Source organism: Sciurus vulgaris (assembly GCF_902686455.1).
Source record: "Sciurus vulgaris genome assembly, chromosome: 15".
NCBI classification, from domain to species: domain Eukaryota; kingdom Metazoa; phylum Chordata; class Mammalia; order Rodentia; family Sciuridae; genus Sciurus; species Sciurus vulgaris.
In genome coordinates, this window is record NC_136476.1 from 54,409,303 (window position 1) to 54,428,768 (window position 19,466).

At 33.8% G+C, this 19,466-nt stretch overlaps 1 protein-coding gene and 1 long non-coding RNA gene across 3 annotated transcripts in view; one reads left to right on the forward strand and one right to left on the reverse strand.

The window, feature by feature from the left end:
- ZCCHC7 (zinc finger CCHC-type containing 7) overlaps nt 1-19,466 on the forward strand; it is a 230,835-nt gene that overhangs the window by 73,659 nt on the left and 137,710 nt on the right. The window lies entirely within an intron of this gene.
- Nucleotides 9,764-18,819, reverse strand: LOC306645649. The gene is made up of 2 exons (XR_013759688.1): nt 17,217-18,819; nt 9,764-17,173 (listed from the first exon to the last, which is right to left on the reverse strand). It is a non-coding gene; the product is annotated as an uncharacterized lncRNA (long non-coding RNA).

A 19,466-nucleotide genomic window follows, 5' to 3' on the forward strand; every position in this document is an offset into this window, starting at 1 on the left:
TTTTTCTTTAATATCTAGCTCTTTATTTTATTATGATCATTTTTAGCAGCATAAAAGTTAAGTATAAATATAAAAAAAAGTTTTAACAGGTTATAATTTAAAACCAAGAATTTAAAATCAACTTTTTCCTCTGGCATGTTCATTTTTCAGCTCCATTGTTCTTTCACATAAATATTTGGTTAAAACCTTTCAGTTTAATAAAATTTAGTGTTAGGCTTATTTTAATGTCTTTTGAGAACATTGAAAAATCCTCCCCATATATCTAGGATATTCTTACATGATTAAAATCAAAGCCTTTCTTTCTAAGTGTACGTTTTTTTAAAATTGGAGTACCCAATTTTAGATAAAACCTTTATTGAGAAATATTAGATAATTATTGAATAGTTATTTAAATGATTGATTAAAATTTTTCTTTTTTAGAACATGTTAAACATTTGAGGGTATGATGAGTTTATTATTTAAATATACAATGCTATTTTAAATTGGTTGTATTTTATGAAGAAAGGGTCACTATATTTTATTCTTATTTGTAAGGAAGAAAAAACAGTCCAGAGCAATAATCAAAGCCAAGGTAGAGCAACTTGTTAAACACTGTAGAATTAGACTTCCCCCCACACTTCTCCTGTGATACTTCGAAGGCAGCTGCTGCAGATAAACTCTGGAGCCCCAGATGGTGGTTGCCTAATCCTCATGAGAATTCATGTCCTGGAAGCAGCTCTTATCTCTCCAGACCTGACATTGTCTGTGAGCTTTTGCTAAGGAGGGAATAATATAAACATGCTATGCATGAGTTTCACTTCTTGAATATGTCAAAGACACAGGAAGTTATAGCAAAGTGTAACAAGAACGTAGTTCACATTATTGAAAGTGTTATTTAAAGCACTTGATTCAGGCTTGTGATGAGTGATGGTGTGTAGTTGGGAGGAAAGGCACAATGAATATTTTTTTGAAATAGAAATGTACTCCTTCCAATATCATGAGTTCACAGATGTAGATTTGTCATTAAATTTGCGATACCCAAAAAAATTTACTGTTATGTGGTTTGTTCCAATCTAACAATTTGAAATAATCCACCTTGTAAATGAATGTTCTGTCTTTTATTTCCCAGTTAAGTAGTCCTCTATGTTTGAAAAGTGAGAACGACAATTTTGCTATTCTGGATTTAACATTTTGTTAAAAAAATTCTGGGATTCTGATCTGTGAGATCTGGTCAGTGACAACTATAAATGGTTCTCTTAAGCATAGCAGCCAAATGTTCTGAAGTGGAGCTACTGAGTACTTGAAGGCAGTGACTCATTGAACATGTGAACAGGGACATTGACACTATCATCATGAATAATTGGTGAATCACACGTTCTTTGATGATATAACTCTGTATAGGCAATAAGGGGAATTTCTGCCCCCCTTAATATGAAATTTGTAATCAAACAAACTGTAATATCCCTCATAATAAAGCTTAAATGTATCTTTTGATATTCTCTTTTCCTCTAAATACCCTGTTCTCCATTCACTCCAGAATTCCCACTAGTTCCAGAATCTATGGTGTCCATTTTTTTATACCACTTTTCGTTTTATTTCACTTTCTGTAAAGCCCTTTCTCAAAGAAGCTTCTTGCCACCCTATGAGACCCAGCTCAAATATCACTTCTTTTCTGAAGTTTTCCTCAGACTTCATCATTTCATCTTCTTTACCCCCAGAATGCTATAGCCAGAGAACTTTTCTTAACTGCAGATTTGCTTGTACTTCAATATTTTTACATTTCATATTAAACCCAGTGTTTCAGCCTAGTTTGTCTTCCTTTGGTTCACATTGTAGCCAATCACATCTCCTCTCTCTTTTCAGCTATTGTCCTGTCACTGAGTGACTGGCTATTATTTCTTTACTGAGTCTGTTTTATGTTCGTTCTTTGCTCTGGGGTGACCCTATTCTGTTCATTTTAGTCTTTTCTTGTTTAAGATTTTTGCCAAATTGTGACTTCTCCACAAGATTCCAAAATTCCTAGTTACTCAGAAATCACAGCACTTTGTTCCCCTCTCATAGCACCACTGCATACATATTTTATGTAAGACATTATACTAGATTCTATTAAATACAAAAATGACTCAGAAAAAAAATCCTGATCCTTAAAAAGATTTGTAGTCTAGACAGGGTGACTGTAACATAAAGTGGAAAATGTTAGGTGCCATGAGAGAAAAAGAGTTCAGTTCCAGGAGAGATTCCCTATACTTGGCAAACTTTATAAGGAAGGCATATTATAATTAATGTGTTTGCCTCCTCTTTTCATTTGGGAGCGCCAGATGATAGAGCCAGCTCACTCAAAGTTTGCAATCCTCTGCAGTGCCTAGCACTATTTCAGGGAAGAGGTAGAGAAGGAGATACATTGGAAAGATTAATAAAAAAAAAAAAAGCCTGGACTTCTGTTAGATAGGATAGATAATGGGGTGAAAGAAGAGGTACCAAAGGTCTGTATTCAGTTTAAGTTTTTTACATGAAATTAATCCATGATTGACTCTTGGTGTGTTTGTCACATTTTCTTTGCTTTATGAAATTCTCTTGCCTGCTGCATGCTAGTATATCCTGAAACCAAGTGCTTGCCACCTGTGTCCTTTAGCTGGCTACCCGCTGAACTCATTTTTCTATTGCTTCCTGTTTCTGTCATATTTGCCACACCCCCCTTACCACCCACATTCCCTTTTTTGGGGTTCTGTTTCCTGTAGTACATTAAAAGGCCAAGCAAAACATGCCCCAGATGGTGCTGTTCTTTTTCAAGATCTCTCACCACTTTGTGTTCCTATTTAAAAGAAACAAAAAGCAAAACAAAAAGACACATGCTGCTGGTTTGTAACCCAGCTGGCTCTGATTCCTGGTACTCTTATCTTCGCTGTTCTCTATCATTCTTGATTTCTTCTGTTTCTTCTTTTATATAAATCCATTCCCATTTCTGTACCATCTTCATGAAATTCTTTATATTTTCTCTTGATTGGATTATATATTCTCTTATTGCTCTACATTCTTAATCCTTTTTCTCAGTTTTCTGTTTTTCTGATTGCCTTACTGCCCATCATTTTTTTTTTAAAGCAGTGTCGGGATCAAACCTAGGTCTTAGGTGAGCTAGGCAAGCACTGGGGATATGTATCTCCAGTCCCATCTTTTTTCCGTTTTATTTTCTTTGCCACGTCCACTTCCACCTTTATTATCCTCCAGCTCTGCTCCTTTTTCCATTCTTCACTGTATATCATTAAAAAATTAAAAGAAGATCCAAAACAATACAGAAATCCCCATCTATTTCCAGGCTGCATTTTGGTTTTCTGATTTTCATAGTCTATTGTTTTAATTAGCGCTGACTCCATGCTTTCCATTTCATTCATTATTTTTTGTTGTTTTTGTTATATCTTCCTCTTACTAAATCTTAAAAAGTAATAATTCCAGATATTCCCTTTTATTTCCATTTTCATGTGCTTCCTTCTTCCCCTATCCTCCCACTGATTGTGTGTGTGTGTGTGTGTGTGTGTGTGTGCTTTAAGACTAAGATGGGGAACGTGTGTGTGTGCTTTCAGACTAAGATGGGGAATGTATGGCTGATATACCATTGGGTCCTGGAATACTACCTACCTCTTTGAAGGTGAGGGTAGAAATAGGAGCCAGTTCAAAAGGAGACAATAAAGAGCCAAATAAGAATTTGGAGGACATTTATTGCTGTTTGTATGTTATGCTTTGTGGGAATTAGAGTTGGAAGTATATTTGAGGAACAAGAAGATAGGAGAAGTGGTTCCTAAGTGTTGGCCATTGGGAGGCTGCTCAGATACCTATCCTTTCTTCTCTCCTGCTGACTCATACCTACCATCAAGTTCTGTTCATTATAAATGCATATGGTTTAACCAGCTCTTTAGAAAATGCGAATGCCCTGTGATACGAAGTCTCATTCAGACCTGTGTGAATTGATCTTAATCAGATTGTGAACAGGAATTAAAATTTTAATTTGGGGTGTGAGGGAAAGGCAGTTCAGGGAGGGCAGTTTCCATTGGATAGAAGGGACTGTGGGAAACTTAGGGTATCATTGCATTTTTTTGTAACTTTGATTTTGAATTCATTGAATTTTTTTTATCTGGAAGAGGTAAAAATCTAGCTTAATTTCTTTATAAGTGAAAAAATGATTCAGTGATTGATTTTTTTTCAGGTCTTACAGCTTAGTGATTAAAAAGGGTCAATTCTATTTATTATTCTCTTTATAGCACCATATTATTTTTGTACTACCTTGGCTCCCTAGCCATTCCTTGACTTGAAGTGGAAGGAACAGGATCAAAGAGAAAAAGGGACCAAAGGTAATATGTTACATATCCTTCCACTTGCTCATTCCTTTTTCCCTTTATTGCCACTTTATTCTGAATTTCCATGTTTGAAGTACAGATCCCAATTGAAAGCCTAACGATCTGTTGTATTACCAGTGGAAGAAAACAAAAAAGTTAGATCTTTATTAAAGAGGAAAGGTAATAGTAGGTATATTTATAAGTCTTTCTGTGCTATTTTATGTTCATCAAAACTGCTACTTTTGACATAACAGGATCCCTTTTTGTCTAGAAAATCTGAATGGGTGGGAGGGAAGCCAAAACTGACTAGAGAATCAAGGTCCAGCATTACTTTAAAAAGTTGAATGTGTTTAAATCAGCAGGGCCCAATGATATGCATCATAGGGCACTTAAAGATTTGGCAGATATCATTGCTGAGGCACTAGCAAATTACCATGCACAGGATGTGAAAAGGACAGAGTAATGGTAGTGCTTCTAAGCCACCACTTTTGTTAGCCTAGTGCTCTTCACCACCTCCCCCAAAGCTATAGAAACAAAGACACTATACAAAACTCACATTATTTGCATTGCATTGGCCTTTCAAAACACCATTTACCCAGCCATATCCCATTTTCCCTTGTCATTTTCCCAACTTATACATTCTAAATATAAATCCAGTGTGGTTTTAAGAATTTGTTTAATGTCTGTGGAAAATAGAGAGTAGAAATAAAGTTTCCAATCACATGCATTTCTAGAATCCCAGATTTCAGAATACTTTTAACATTTCGTTTCATTTGACCCTCCAATAAACCCTGAAAGTCTCTGCTGTGCTGGGTAAAGATAAAATTAGCTCAGGATGTCATAGAAGAAGTTTGCATTCTGTGGATTCAGTTTGTATTATTAGTCTAGTCTGTCTTGTTTATTTAATGTACTCTACCTATTTCCACAAAAGTATTTGAGATAGCTTGAGATAGGATGTATGTACAATAGGACATTTACAAACAAAACTGTATGGTTGAAAACGCAGATAAAATTCTCTCCTATAAGAATCTGAGGTGAAATGATTACTGTACTTAAACATTAAATTTAGCTCTCAACTTCAACAACTAAAGCAAAAGGAAATATAATGGATTGTATATTTTGTTGTTTTAATTAGAGATGTGTATTACTTTTTCCTTATATTATGGTTATTTATGGTGCATTATATTATGTCTGTTACACTCTTCCAGAGGAAGGACCCTGTGACTCCATGTTTATCAACATCATAGAAGTTAGCACAAGTGAACAAATGGTTGATATGATTTATGTTGAGGAAAGTAACTTCTTTTGGCATTGAAATCTAAAAGAAAATTTATTATTTGAATTTTTATGACAGAAACACTGAGTAATTTAAATTATAGACAACTATTTCAGCCAAGGTTTTATAAATGATGCAACAAATGGTTCTTTTATAGCCCTTGCTTTTATTGAAGTCACAAAATCCACAGAGGATAAGTAGGAAAGGAAGGGTGGTATCTTGAACAAGTCATGAGCTTTGGAGTCAGATGGACCCAGGTGTAATTCCAGATCTGCTTTGGGCTCTGTGATCTTAGAAACTGTGAAATCTTACTTGAGCTTTAGTTTCTTAATTCAAAAATAGGTCTAATAATACTTTTCTCACAGTGATTTTGGGTTGGTTAAATGAAGTAATCTAGGTAGTTATCCAACAGTTAGTTAGTTTCTAGAAAATGTAACTTTCTGAGCTGAGCATGAGTTTTCTATTAAATATATCTTGGTTTTGCTTTTTGACTATGGACAAGTTACTTAACACATCTAATATTTGTTTCCTCACTTGAAAATAATAGTAATAATAATAATGGAAAAAGTATTAAAATCTGAGGTAGAGTACTTAGTTATTATTAAGTATTCAATGCAGTTATTATTAATAATACTGTATAAATAAAATATTTCCATTGAGAACTATATCAGTTTGGCCCATATGCATTGAATGGAATGTTGGATTTTGGTTCATTTATTGGCAATGGGGCTGGGGTCAGGGGGACATAAAGCTCTAGATTTAAGTGCCTAGATTGGTGATATTTCATCTCTTATAAAATCATAATCATGGGCTAGGGTATACCTCAGAGGTAGAGCCCATGGATTCAATCCCCTGTTAAACCCACCAGTTAAAATCATAGTTGTTTGATAACAATACCCTCTTACATCCCATAATATGAATTGAATGAATGGTTCTAGAAGGCCAGCTACCATGCATAGTTGTAGCCTTGCATCAAGATGAGAAAAATGACTTGTTTTCTATACTTAGTAATGGATTGTTCTGACATTCTACTCTTTTTTTGTTGTTGTTGTTTTTATTTTTGATACTGGAATTGAACCCAAAGGGATGCTTTATCATTGAGCTACATACCCAGATATTTTTTATTTTGAGACAGGGTCTTGGAAAGTTGCTGAGGCTAGCCTCGAACTTGAATCCTCCTGCCTCAACCTCCGAGTTACTGGGATTATAGGCATGTGCCACCATGCCCAGCTCTATTTTTAAATGCCAGTACATGTTACATTCATGAAACCATATCATTTGTGTTTCTTTATACTAGTATGATCTTATTTTCTTTATGCTTGTTTATTTTTGCTATCTTCTACTTCCAGAACTCACTCACCCAAAAATTGCTTTTATAATAATTCTTGTGTATATCCTATTGTTTTCTTTACTCACATACTCATGCCTGAACATTCATTTGTGACATGTACTTTAGGGAATCATTTTGCTTAAAAATGAGATCATATTATAAATAGTTAAACTACAACATGACTAGTATACTTTCACAACTTTTAAGTGAGATAATATTTCAAAACTTAGATGTGTCATAGTTTATTCAGTTATTCCTTTGTTGATGCATATGCTTTAAGTTTCACTTAAAGTAGAATTAAAAAAGTAGAATATTTAGGATAATAATTTTAGCAAAGAGCTTTCTAAGCTGGATTGTTTGTATCTTTTTAATTTTTCAGATCATTATGTACTTCTTTTACTTTTTATTTTGGTAAAATTTACATTTCATATAACTGACCACATAAACAGTTTTACACCCATATTCATTGGCATTGAGTACATTCATATTATTGTGCATTCATCTCTATTATCCATCTCTAGAATTTTTTTGTCATCTCATACTAAATCTTTGTACCCATTCCCCCCTGACAACCATTGTTCTACTTTATGTATTTGACTATTCTAGGTACCTCATATAAGTGGAAGCATACAGTATTTGTCTTTTTGTGTCAAAATGAGAAAAATGACTTGTTTTCTATACTTAGGAAAGTGCTATCCTGACATTTTACTCCTTTTTTTTGGGGGGAGGGGGTTGGTGTACTGGGATTGAACACAGAGGTGTGTTATATAACTGAGCTACATCCCCAGGTAGTTTATTTCACTTAGTATAATGTCTCTGGGGTTCATCCATGCTGTGGCATAATGTCTTTGGGATTCATCCATGCTGTGGCATGAATCAAATTTTATTTTTCCTGGTACTGGGGATTGAATCTCAGGGTACCATGTTTACCACTAAGCTATAGCCCCTACCCATTTTTTATTTTTTATTTTTGAGAAAGGGTCTCACCAATGTTGGAGCTGGTTTTGAACTTGCCATCCCCCTGCTTCGGCCTCTTTCCCGAGTAAATGGGATTACAAGGTGTGTGCCATTGCAACTGGCCCAATCTCAGACTTTTAGTGAGCCTGTGTCCCTGGTCTGTGAACTTTATTAGTGCTTCTCAGTCTTCCCTGGCCCACCTTTAGGCTAGACCAGATGGCTAGCTGGGCATTTCCTTTCCCCTACGTGGATTAGATTCTAATAAAATCTTAGCAGGTCAGGGTCTGGTAAGATAGTTTCTCCAAAGGGCAGGCTTTGTTAAGGACAGAATGTTTTTGGCTTATTTCAAAAATAGTTCCTTTTCTTCTCCCCTGCTGAAACCAAAAGAGAATTTTTGTTTGAACAAATTCACTATGAGGACCTTACAGAACTCCTATAGGTAAAACTCACCAAAATGTGGTAGTCCTCTTATGATTGGATCCCCCCTGGAGTTTTAACTCTTGAACTTGTCTACATGGAATCTCTAGTAATTTATCAATTACAGTGTAGGTTTTCCTATTCTGGCATTGTTTCTTTGGAGATTTCTGCTGGTGGGTTTCTGTTACAATAAGTTGTGACTCTGTCTGTCATCCTGAATTATTTTTTTTAAAAGAAACAAGCCCATTTAAAAAAAAATTTAGTTGTAGATAGATACAAAACCATTAATTAATTAATTATTTTTAATGTGGTGCTGAGGATTGAACCCAGTGCCACACACATGCTAGGCAAGTGCTCCACTAGTGAGCTCCAGCTCCAGCACCTAAACTGCTTTTTGATCTTATATCCCATATCCAAATCAATAGCAAATCCTGTTGGTTTAAGCCTTTCAAATTTACTTAGAACCAGAATCTCACTACTTCTCATCCATCTACACTGCTACCACATTTTTCCAATCTACCGTATCATAATCTGGACTGTTGCAGTCATTTTCTAGATTGGTCTGCCTTTCTCTGCCCAGCAGCTAGAAACATAAGTCAGATGATGTCACTCCTTTGCACAAAACTCTTTGGTAGCTGTCTTCTTCACTTTGAATAATTTGGTGTTCATCATGACATAAAAGGTTATGTAAAATCTGGTTTTTGAAATCTCTGATGTTATCTTCTGATGATCACCTATTAGTACTTGTTTCAGCCACACTGACTGCTAGTTCTTAAAAGTTCCAAATACATTCTTGCCTTAGAGCTTTTGCACTTGCTATGCTTTCTGTGGAATATGCTTTTTGTTCAATATTTACATGGCTCTCTCCCTCCCTTCTTTCAGATTTCTGCTCAAATGTCATCAGAGAATTTCCCTTTTTGGCCTAGATAAAATCTCTTAAGAGATATTTTCTATACCCCTTTCTCTGTTTAATTTTTCTCCATAGAATTCATCACTACCTTATATGTTTTGTATGTATGTGTATATATGCATGTGTATATGCGTGAGTATATGTATATATGTATTTAATCTTTCATTTATCTTACCAATTCAGAAATGTTTTTGTTTTTTTGCTGCATCCTGATAGCCTAGAACTGAACTTGACTAGACACTAAATAAATGCTTTGTGAATGCATGGTTGAATAAAGCAGGTGGGGAAAGATAAGAGGCATGTGAATAAGGTGAGCCTTTGGGCATATAACATTAGGCTCCTGAATAAGTGTGAAGAGCAGTAAGGTAAGAATGTCTTTGGGGGGTGAAGGTATTGGGAGTAGACATGCTCGTGCTAAGGATTACTTGGTAATCTGATTACTTGGGCAGATAGTTTGTAAGGTCCGAGGCTTTCTGAATTATTGATTTAATCTACCAAGGACAATTTTTTTCCCTCTTATTTGCCCATTTTTACTCTATACTGTATGAATAGCTCTTTTTTTGGGGGGGGGGGGTTTGAAGCAGGTTAGAATAAGCAAACTTCTTTTCCCTTTCCCAGTTTTCTGGGTTATTGTCATGACCATTTTCCAGTCCTTTCCTGCCAGCTTGATTGTGTTCCCTCTGGTGGCTGGCTCTCATCTCCCTGGCTTCATTTTTGTCAGGAAGGGCGTCATATATGTGCACTTTATCCCTGAATGCTAAGAGAGTACTCATCAAACTGACAGTTGGTGTGACTACTGGTTGCCACTTGACATGGAAAACGACACCTAAAAGTCTGCATTAGCAGCCGTGGGCATTCAGGAGACTCATATTATTTATCAAGATCTATTTATCAAGAGATGTTACTGATGAACACTGAGTATTTATCCTGTTAAAATGTGTCCTTTCTCTAAATTATATTTTCCCCTCATCCTGTCTATGCTAGTCTTATATATTTTTCTCATATAAGAAAATATACAAAACTCGTGAGAATTTTGAAGACTAGCTGTCTAGTAATGAACAAGGTTTATTTTGTTTTGTATACCACATCATTGATCTCCTTCCCCTGTTTTGACACCTGCAGTGTTTCCTTAATAGTCATTAAATATAACTAAAGCTAACATTTAAGGAAATTCATTACATATGCCCCTCCCTGCAGCTTACCTTTTCTAATCTTATTTCTGGGTTCCCTCTTATATTCCCTTTCCTCTAGTCTTTTGGTTTTCCAGCAATTCTTTGTAGCCTCTCTGGAATTCCTTTGAAGAGGTGAGAATCAAGTAGCCAGGAGTTTTCCTCCCTCCGTTCTTTATCCAGTGCCTTTAGGTTTTAAAAATTCTTGCACATTTGTCTTATTTTGAAATAATAGGATTCCGTAAGCAGAAGAATGTTTTGAAAGACACTCAGTTTTTCTGGTCAAATGATTAGTCTGTGTTTCCCTCTATCTTTTTCCATCTCTTTCTCTTACATGCCTACCTGTTCACACACATTCCCTATGACCTTGTACTTAGACTTTCTTTGCTTTTTGGTGTAGTTCCTCTCTGTCAAGAGAATGCTGATTTCTCCAGTTAATCATTCATGTAGTGAACATTTCTGATTACTTGGTATATTGTGGCAATTCTAAAAATTTTATTTCTAAGGAACTTTCAGTAAATGTGGAAATTAATTATTTTATGTGATTAAAATATTCAGGGATTAATATGTGTTTTGTTAACTTATGACCTTGTATGTATGATGAAGAAAGACAAAGAGCTACTTGTAAATGTTAGGTATATTAAGTCTTAAGTTGGGGGCCACAATTATTTCAGTGAGTGGGTGCTTCTACAGTATTGATGAAATTTAATAGGAGGGTAGAAGTCAGCATATCTGTAATTGTTCAGCCTGTAGAGTTGGTTTTGTTTTGGAGTTTTAAAAAAATATAAGCTGTTTATGAAACCAACATGGGTTACATTTTTTTGTGAGTTTTGTTATTCTAAATTTTGTAGAAGAGTTTTATCTGTTTCAGTGCTTCTTATGCCTCTCTAGCCACTTGATGAAATGGTGACCTAGAAATTTCTTTTTTGTGACAATTGCTTGAAAATTTTTATAATTATGATACAGTTTAGAAGAATACACATTATTTTCCTTTCTTCTTAGTCATAAAATACTGAGTTCCCTAAGGGTGGTTTGATTCACATTAGAGACATTTTCCTTGAATTTACATAGTAGATAAGAAGTATATTTTATAAGGATAGTTCTTTTTACTTCCCAATACTTTTTAAGCTTTAGTTTTCATGTCTTGGATGTAGATTGCTATTGATGTGATGCTGTTTTATATTTAACATTTCCCATTATAGAACATTAATATGTGAATATTGCCCAGCAGTCTATAAAGGATAATTGTCACTAGTATAAACATTCACAATTGTTTTCTCAGAAAACCTGTGGCTGAAGCAATGATTCTCATTTGGTAATGGTTTGGTACCCCTTCACCTCCTAGGACCATTTTGGTAATGTCTGGACACATTTTTTGGTTGTTACAACTAAGGTGACACAGGCACTACTGACATCTATTCGGTAGAGGCCAGTGATGCTATAAAAATCCCACGGTATATAAAATAGTTGCCTACAAAAAAATAATAACTTTTCTTTTCTCTCTCTTTTTTTGTACTGGGGATTTAGCCCTGGGGTGCTTTACCACTGAGCCACATCCCCAGACCTTCTTATGTTTTCTTTTGAGACAGTATCTCACTAAGTTGCCTAAGACCTCAGCAAGTTACTGAGATGGCTTCAAACTTGCAGTTTTCCTGTCTTAGTCACCCAAGTCACTGGGATTTCAGGTGTGTGCTTCCATTCTCAACAAATAATTTTTCTGACTCAAATGTCAGTAGTACCAAGATTGAGAAAACCCTAAGTTAAACACATATTCTTCTACTTTACCTTAAAAATATGTATTTTACTTAGACATATCTTTCTGTGTAGGCATACACAGCCATTTTCCCAATGATTCCCTAAAATTTTTGTTTTGAAAAAAAATTTCTTAGAAAAGAACAAATCCATAAAACAACTAAAAAGAAACTTTTTTAAAAGAAAGTTGTGATTGTGAAATATGTATCTGTGAGTGTGTGTGCTGTCTGTATCATTAGATGAAATAACAATTAGAAAATCTTAGTAAATATTCCTGCCAGCAATGGAACTTTATAGCTCTAGGATCAGCTTAAGGAAGCTCAGTCTTACTTCAGGGTGCCCATCTAATAGAATAGAACAGTTACTTATTGAAAGAATTGCTTCCCCTAAGGATTAATTAAAAAAAAATTTTAAGTGTTAACATGTTAACACACTCTCCCTCTCTTTGCACCCTTGCCCCCAAACACAGTATTGACAGCTTCTATACCTTTACCGTATACCATTGTTAACATCTTCTGTATCTTTCTGTAGTGTTCTCTGTGGTTATATAAAAAACACACACAGAGGGTTTGGGAGTCATTGTTTCTATGGACACCTGAGACACACTTTTCACTTTTCTTTTTAATAGCTATATGATATTCTATGGAATATATACAGTGGCTATTTCAGTTTGTTGAACTATCCCATTAAATACTTAGTTGGTTTCAGTGTTTTTAACCCCTTCAAACACTATTACAAGTACATATATATACTTTTGTGCTGTATTTTTTTCTAACAACAAAATTGATTTAGTAATATTTAGTGCCAAGAAGGAATGAGGATAATCACAAATTGTTTATTTGAGCTTGAATTTTTCTTGGAATTTGACTAACATTTAATTCTGAACTGTTATGACTTTAATTATATCACAAAAGACCACATAATTTTGAAGGTAAATGTTATTACTGCTCATCCTGGCTGGACCAATGTTTTTTCCTTGTTTAAAATGAGGTAAGTAACTATTTCAGCTAAAATGACAAAACTTAACAACAACAACAACAACAACAAAAAACAGTAGGTTTATGGGATATAGAAAGAAATGCTTAGAAACTATCTTAGAATTAGTATTAATATATTATATATATATTAGATATATATTATATTAGAATTAGTATTAGTTAAAATTTCAACAGCAGATGATTCAAAGTAAAACAAAAGAGCTTGTTAGTTGTGTTAATACAAAGATTCTATTACTGTCTGAAAACTTTTAATAAGCTGTCCAGTTCAGTATATGCTTTTTATTGTTGTTAATGTTTGTTCATCTGATGATATTGCATCTCTAAATACTGAGTGAATATTAGAGTCATTATTCTGCAAGGCAGATAGTGTAAGAAGTGTAAGAAGAGGCTAGATGTGCGGATTCTAGTCTTGGCTATGTTGTTGTTGACACAAATACACCAAGTTTTCGCCTCCTGGGATCTCCTTTTCTTTCTTTATTATAAAACTGGATTGTTTCTAAAATTTTCCATTTCTAAAATGTTCTGAGTTATTATCAGGCACATTCTTTTCTTAATGCTATCTTCACATTTACATTTCCCAGAGTCAGTGCAGAGTAGATCAGTAGCATTGAAAAACCAGGTGGGAACTGGAGATGAAAAACATTTTCATGTAAGTTTTTAGATACTTAACCAACATTTGGTATGAGATTTGCTTAGTGGTATGTGTATGCATTTGTGTACATGTGTGTCTCATAATTGTCAGCCAAGAAAATTACTTTCTATCACAGATACTTTATAAAAGAATCATTTATTCTGTTTTGTTCCCCCCAAAGACTTTTGAAACCCCAATTTGCATATCTAAGTGGCAAAGCCCTAAACCTCAATTATCCAGTAGTTTAACATAAAATCATACTGCAACACTCATTAACACATTTGAGTGTACTATATAAGTTCAGAATGTGAATTATCTAGTAGTGAGCAATGCTACATTAAGTTAATCCTTATGTTGTTGGATGGTTATAATAAGAAAACATTTTTAAAGATCATGTTATTTGCAAAAGTACAAAAAGGGAACTAGGGAGTATTATGTAGAATGAGCTCTGAAATTTGAAACTGTTACACCTTTGAAACAAATTTCTTACACTCAAATCTTTTTCCTTGATTTCATTGTGTTGTTTTATTAATTATTCAATGTATTATTAATGTCTTAACTAGACAGTATAATTTTTGATCTCGGTTTCTAAATCATGTACTGTTTCCCTGACCAATATAGGAATACAGTTGCTTAACTAGTAATAGAAGGTCTTTGGGTTCTCCTACTACCACAAAATTCTTATTTTGACCTCTGGTGTTATTTCAGACCCCCCCCCCCCCCCATAATTATTTCTGATAAATCTATACAATAATTGTTGGAGGGATGTAGCTAGTGAAAACAAGTTTAAAGTATGTAAGATATCCTTTCACAACATTAGCAATAATGAAGTTGAATTTCAAGGCATACACTTTCTGTGGTAGCTATTTGAGGGTTGAATTGTCAGTCTTTGTGAAGCTAGTATTGCAACATAGGCAGTTGAAAAAGGGTATATTTCTGATGTAATCTTAGAAATTAGGGTTAGGGAAAATAAAAACTTTAAAGCTCCCCATATATTAAATTTTAATAACATTGATATGCTGCTTGCTTTATGAAACCTTTTATTACAAACAGTTATGAATATGAACATCTCATTTGACTACTGATGAACAGAGGGGAAAATCTAAATTAAAACTTTAAATACCACTATTTAATTACCCAAATGGCTTTGACTGTGTTAAAGAGTGCCTGGGATTATTCTGTTTTTCAATTTGTTTTAATGCTTCCTTGGTAAAAGCTGATGGATTCCCAGGCCCATTGCTGTCACTGATGAACTATATAAAGATAAATGACATTATGGTAAATTCCACTTAATGACACATTTTTAATTTTCAGAACACAGACATTTTCAGGCTAGTGAATGAAGGCTAATTACCTCAAGATCAGAACAAAATAACTCCTCATTTCGAAAGATAATAGAAAAGAAATGTTGCAGATTAATGATGCTATTTATCTTTAAAGGAAAAAAATTTTATCTTTATCCAGATAGCATAGCTCCCTGAGGAGCATGGTTATAAAATGAATCTGAAGTCGCAACTTAATAGGTTATTAAAATTGTGAGTGCAGGCTCTCCTGCTTTAGTCTTTCCATAAATTTAAATTGAAGGTCTGCTGTATTCAAAAAGGAGCAGCTTGTTTATGAGGCCAGAGGGAGCAACATACGTTACTGACAAAAGATGCACTTAACCTCTTTCTAATAACTTGCTTCCTTATTTTTCTGAATGAAATTCAACTATTTGAAAAAGTATTTTACAATTTTGTTACCACTCTAATTGATAACCTAAGTGGAAGGACCACAGTTGGACTTGTTTAATTAAGATTAAAATAAAAATGAAAACTAAATGCTCAATGCCTATATTGGATACATATAAATCACTTTGTAATCTAATGTAATTATGTGTGTATATGTGTATATTTTTAAACATTTTAATTTTGTTACCTTAAAAAAATCTTGGCCTATGAGGGTATGATTTTGTGGTCACAGTTGGAATTTATTTAGGAATTGTTCAATAAATCATTATTCACAGTTAAAGGATTAGCAATAATCCTTTTACTACACTCCCATACAAGTAACGAAATAAGTGACTCAGATAATATTACTTGATCATAGAGGCTTTACACTGTTCCTGACATCTAAACTTCCGTCTTTTGCCCTACTAATATAATTATTATTTCTTTACTTAATGAGGTCATGCAGCATTTTATGTAATTTTCATTTTTGTCTGTTAAATAATACATTATTTGCCATTGTTGTTTGTATTTCTGCACTTCAGAAAAATGTTTGTGACCAACATACATTGGAAGTAACTCTGTCTTACATTGGACAAAAATAGCTTTATTTTATTGTAAAAAATTATTTTTCCCCTTTGCAATTTTATTTGCTTTAAATAGTTAACAAAAAAAAAAAAAAAAAAGGAAGAAGAAGAAGAAACACATTTTATCTCATAGGGACAGCAGTGTACTTACTGATTGCCCCCAGCATCATTTTGATGTGAAATTTTCTGTTAAGACATTTCTTAGAATAGTCAAGAATGGAATTCTTTGTAATTATAATAGCAGTATGATTTGATTTTATGTTAACTGTTGTGAAAACCTCTCCATTTTAAAAAATGTTCTTGCTGAAGTAATTTGATTCTGTAGGTTTGGGAAAATTTTTTTCTTAATTTTTTTTTTACTCATCATAATTATACATAATACTAAGATTCATTGTTCATATTTGTACATGCACACAGTAGGATAGTATAATTTGGTCAGTTTATTAAAGTTAGGGGTAATTTCTAATAAAATAATTTTAGATTATTGAATCTGAATTCAGATAGCCATATTTACTGAAAATTGAATAGTATTACAACACATACTGTCTCACTGGCTTTTTGTTTGTTTTTGTCTTTTGTTTTGCAGTTCTTGGGATTGAACCCAGGGTATTGTGCATGTGGGGAAAGTGCTCTACTTCTCTGGCACTGAGCTACACCCACCATCCCCTAACTCATCATTCTTAGTATTGGTACTTAAAATGTTACTATTTAAGTTTCCAACAGTATCCCCTAATAGGCTTTACTTATTCTTTATTCTCTACAGGTGTATTTGTCTCAGAGTGACTTGAGAGAAACTGATAAGAATTCTTAAGGTTATAATTTATAGTCCCATAATTCTGTGGAAACAAAAACGAATCATCTTTCTTAACATTAATTTATTCATGTAATATTCTTTCTAATTTCTAATAAGGATAGCTATGAAAGTAAAAAGAAATATGTGTATTTTGAACTTATGAGAAAAATTTCAATTCCTCATTGTTTTCTAAATCTTTCAAATGTGTGTTACAAATTGGTTATTTCGTACTAGGGGAAGATTTTATTCTCAGTTTTTTAAAAAATGATAAAAATTTTTAGGAATCTAAGCAGTCTTTAATCAGGCAGAACAATATAGCACTATGATAGAAAGATAGGATCTACAATATTTTGGCATATTATAAACTTTTTTTTCTTTCTTACTTACTGTTTTGGTATTGGGGATTGAACCTAGGGGCACTTTACCACTGAGCTACACCCAGAACCCTTCCTTGTTTTCATTTTGAGACAGGGTCTTCCTAACTTGCTGAGGCAGGCCTTGAACTTATGATCCTCCTGTCTCAATCTCCTGAGTTGTTGGAATGACAGACTTGTGCCACTGCTCCTGGATAAAACTTTTTTTCCTTAAAAAATTAAATTTATTATAATGGATACCTCTTAGAATATACATAATGCCACCACAACTGACTTCTTTACATTTTCTTACCTGTAAAAATAAAAGATTTGGTTGCATTTAAATTGTATTCTACAGAGCTTTAGGAAAGGAAAAGTGTTAGCAAGAGAAAGGTCTAGTTTTCCTCTTTATCATCTTTTTTCCCCTTTCCTGCTTAACCTGAACAACTCTATTTTTTATTTTGTTTGTGACTCTGCTTAAGGTTTGATTGATAAAAAGTACTTCTTTAAAAGCAAAAGCAAAGTTTTAAAACTACTTCTATATTGGGTCAAGAACTGGCAAACTGTCCGACAGACCGTGTCTGTCCTCGCACTCGTTTGTGTAAACAATGTTTTATTGGAAGAAAGGCATGTTTATTGATTTACCTATTGGTCATGGCTACTTGTGTGACATAATTAGCCATTGGGACAGAGACTGTATGGCAAGCAGAGTTCAAATTATTTATCTGATACTTTATAAAAAGTGTGCTGATTCCTGGACTAGGTACTCTAATCTTATACTTGAGAATTAGTTCCTGGAGATGGCTTAAACTGTGTGGTATGCAGTTCTTCTCAGACTACATACTAATTCTTGGCTAATTCCTTTTGTTTTAAAGCATTATTAAGGATGTATCTTTATGAAACTCTGACCATTCACCCTCTGTATTACCTAGCACATTTTAAAGAATAGTTATTTTGTGCTTATTATTATCATCCTAAAGAACATGAAAGGAAATATTGTTCATATTGCTTCATAGCCCCTAAGTAGTTTGGGTAGGCAAGATTAACACATCTGAAATGATTATAGAACATTTTTAATACATATTATGGCATTTTTTTTAGATTATATGAATCTAAAAGTAAGTTTAGTAGTTCAGAGAAAGTCAGTGTAGCAGGAATAGCCTGTTAAGCTTTTTTTGGTTTTATTTTGGTTTTTGAAGAAATGTGACAAACTGGTTTGTGAAGTCTAAGTGGAATTTGAATAGATACCAAAAAAGTCAAAAGAATTTTCCTTGGGTGAAGAAGGTGTAGAGAAAAGAATGAACTTATGGGCAGCAAAGATTATTAGGCTCATTAGAGCAGTGAAAATAAAATCCTTAATAAGGAAGGAGTGAGCAGATTACTAGATGACAGAATTTCCTATGGAAGATACTTGTAAATAGTGTTATTGTTGGATTATAAGGGATACTCACTCTATTGTGGTATATTCTATAACCATTGGTAATGATTAATTGAACAAATGTTTAATAGAATATTTTTATCAATAAGTTAAATACAGATAGTAAACAGCATGCACCTAATTTTCATTTTTTAAAAAAATATTTACAATGGAACAAAAGTAAATATTTATATTATTAAAATATGGAATGGTTACCATGAGATTTCTTTAATTCTTGTACCATGAATATGTAATATTTAGGTCCTAGATTCCTTTTTCGTTTTTTGTTTTTTGTTTTTTGTTTTTTTTTTGATACGAAGGATTGAAACCAGGGTCACTTAACCACAAGCCACATCCTCAGCCATTTTAAAATTTTTTAGAGACTGGTTTCAGTAACTTGCTTAGGGCCTTGCTAAGTTGCTGAGGCTGGCTTTGAACTTGCCATCCTCCTGCCTTGGTCTCATGAGCCACTGGGAGAGATTACAGGCATGTACCTGGCTTGCTTTTGTTTTTAAGTACAGAAGAGTAAATGTGGACTTCGACTTGTGATCTTAACAGACAACCAGGGACTGAATTTACATTAAACCACTAGGAAACCAGTCTACAAATACAAAATAACTGTTTATAGACATTGGATAATAAGCTGTATAGTACACTTATCTTAGAAGGGAAACAAACCAAGTGTATTCTGCACTGTCCTCCGCATATTGCCTAGAGAGTTTCCACACTATAGTTTCCACTCAGAAAGGGGATATGTTTACCTATCAGGGAAGGGATCACACTACATTGAAGAGATATGGTTCAGAGTGTAGGGAAGCCAAGATATCTTGAATTTTTGGATAAAATTACTGGAGAGAAAGAAG